The sequence below is a fragment of the Camellia sinensis genome, chromosome 4 (assembly GCF_055761805.1).
Source record: "Camellia sinensis isolate YWXY chromosome 4, ASM5576180v1, whole genome shotgun sequence".
Taxonomy (NCBI): domain Eukaryota; kingdom Viridiplantae; phylum Streptophyta; class Magnoliopsida; order Ericales; family Theaceae; genus Camellia; species Camellia sinensis.
Genome location: NC_138964.1, coordinates 193,152,050 through 193,154,294, shown reverse-complemented (window position 1 = coordinate 193,154,294; position 2,245 = coordinate 193,152,050). Strand labels below are relative to the sequence as shown.

The following is a 2,245-nucleotide window of genomic DNA, read 5'->3' as shown; positions in this document are numbered from 1 at the left end:
ATTCAAAGATAATGCTCCCTTTTTTTTTTAATTAAAGAAAGGCTCAAAAACCCTAATGCATAGCTTCTTATTATTTTATTTTTTGTTGTGCAGCTGTTGCGGCGCTCTTCCTCTCTAAACTAAGAGACCAGACCCAGATCGGCATCTTCTTCAACAAAGTTCTGCTTCTGCAATTCCGGAGGACCATCGCTGTTTGTTCACTACCCACTGTTACAATCATCGAAGACCACACAAGCCACCACCGCCGACCTTCGTGACAGTCACTGTTGGCGCCGACCATGACGCCCTCTCAACACTGCTTGCGTCGCCACCCCAGGCACCGCCTACATGACCCAAGCCGCTGGTAATACGCACCAACGCCGGACCAACTCGTCATTGGCTGACCTGCCGTGGCCGCCGGTTCTCCTTATTCGCCGATTCCGGTGTCGTTTCTTGGTGATTACAACCTGTGTCGATTTCAGCTCGGCATCGTATCACTCTCCTCAACCTCTTTTTTTTTTTTCTTGGACTTGGCAGTGACCAACACCAGATTTAGCTTGCCGTCGGCCTATCCTCTTTGTGTCAATGTTGACTCTAGTATTCCATTGACCGACCTTCATTTGTGTTGTTATTTCATATTGCTGAAACCTCATCTTTGAAAATTTTTTTTTTTTGATTTACTTGACCGAGACTGACCCAACCTTTTTCTTCTTCAACAAAACAGAGACTACCACAATGTGCATGCTGGCCATCTTAGCTTCAAGCAGCGCCACCGACCTGTCCCAGCTCCAACCATCGCAGACGTCACAACCCAGATCCAGACACTCCGGAGCTCACTGACCAGCACCAACGCCGACTCCTCAGCGACGTCACTGCCGCTTCTGGCCTTCGACAGCCGAGCTCAACCACTGTTGGCCTCTCTGCTGCAACTTCGCCATTGATCCCGACTGCCCAGAGCCGACCACACCGTTGCCCATTCAACGTGACGCGTGTGGTTGCCAACTCCTCTGCGACACCACTGTTGCCTCCGGCTTCGGATTGTCCGACATTGACCACACACGTCCGCCCACTCAACGCGACGTGTGTGGTCTTGCCTAGCACTGCACAGCTTGTCGTTGGCCTCGAGTGTGCTTGTTTCATATCTACAGCCCGTGCTTGTGCGTCTCACACTTGCGGCCTTGCCACTGCCTCTAGCCAATGCCGATCATGCCGCCCTCTCAACGCGGCATCGGTCATCGGCCCATCCTCTTTGTGTTGCTATTTCAGATTGACAAGTGCTCGCTGAAACCCTCTTCTCATTCTTCTTATATTTTTGGATCTGTGGGTAAGCTTCTGAAATTCCTCTGCCTCAGGTTTGTAAATATAAGCTCAAAATCTTCTTCTCTTGATTTTTTTTTTTTTGACGCTTGCAGAACTTGATTTATACACTGAGAATTTGCAATTTCAGCTTGAGGTAGATAATACAGGATTTGTATAATTTTAATTTTATATTTCGATCCCAGATCTGGATTCTGAACTCCTATTGTTGAACTTGTTCTAAAATAGAAACAAGGCTTGAAGCACTTTTGGTTGACTCAAAATCTGATGTTGCTAAAATCACAATATTGCATGTTTGAATATTGTAATTCCGGAAATTGAAACTTTGCTGAGAAGCTTGGTTTGAATGTAGACAAAATGACACTTTGCTCTGTTGAAGAGAAAGGAACAAATGTGCCATTGTTGTTGATGATATCCACATTGATATTGCTATTTGTTGAACCTGAAGAATACCCGAGAAAAAGAATTGTTGATGACTTCTGGGGTTGAATCTGTTGATAAACCCATCATGTAAATCTAATTATAAAAAAATGACTGATTGTTGCAACCCCGAGAATATTAGATATCATGCTCGACCTCCTGATGTAGAATTCATCGTAGGACTTGTTGATATGATGAAATACTTCGTTGAATAATAAAGATAATATATTGTTGTTTGTTTAACTTGTGGATGCTTGGGAAATACATAGCTGATGCCAAAATTTTGTGTGACCGTTGTAGCTTTATGTTGGCTTGAGAGGAATCGGCTCGGAGAGACAAAAACTTGATTGTTGCATTTTCATAAACTTGCTCAGAGTAATAAAATTGTTGTAACTTAAATAGATCATTATTATTTGTTGATATTGCCTCATTCTGATAATGCCTGAATCAGGATATGAAATTGATATTGCTCATCTCATTTGTCGGTTTTACTATTTCAGGCAAATAAATTCTTGATTGAGATCCACGA

General features: G+C 43.6%; 1 long non-coding RNA gene across 1 annotated transcript; it reads left to right on the top strand.

Moving 5' to 3' along the window:
- The first annotated feature begins 302 nt into the window (after nucleotides 1–302).
- Nucleotides 303–1,679, top strand: LOC145789803 (uncharacterized). Its single transcript, XR_014328163.1, has 3 exons — nucleotides 303–435; nucleotides 704–1,303; nucleotides 1,392–1,679. It is a non-coding gene; the product is annotated as an uncharacterized LOC145789803 (long non-coding RNA).
- The last annotated feature ends 566 nt before the right edge of the window (nucleotides 1,680–2,245 follow it).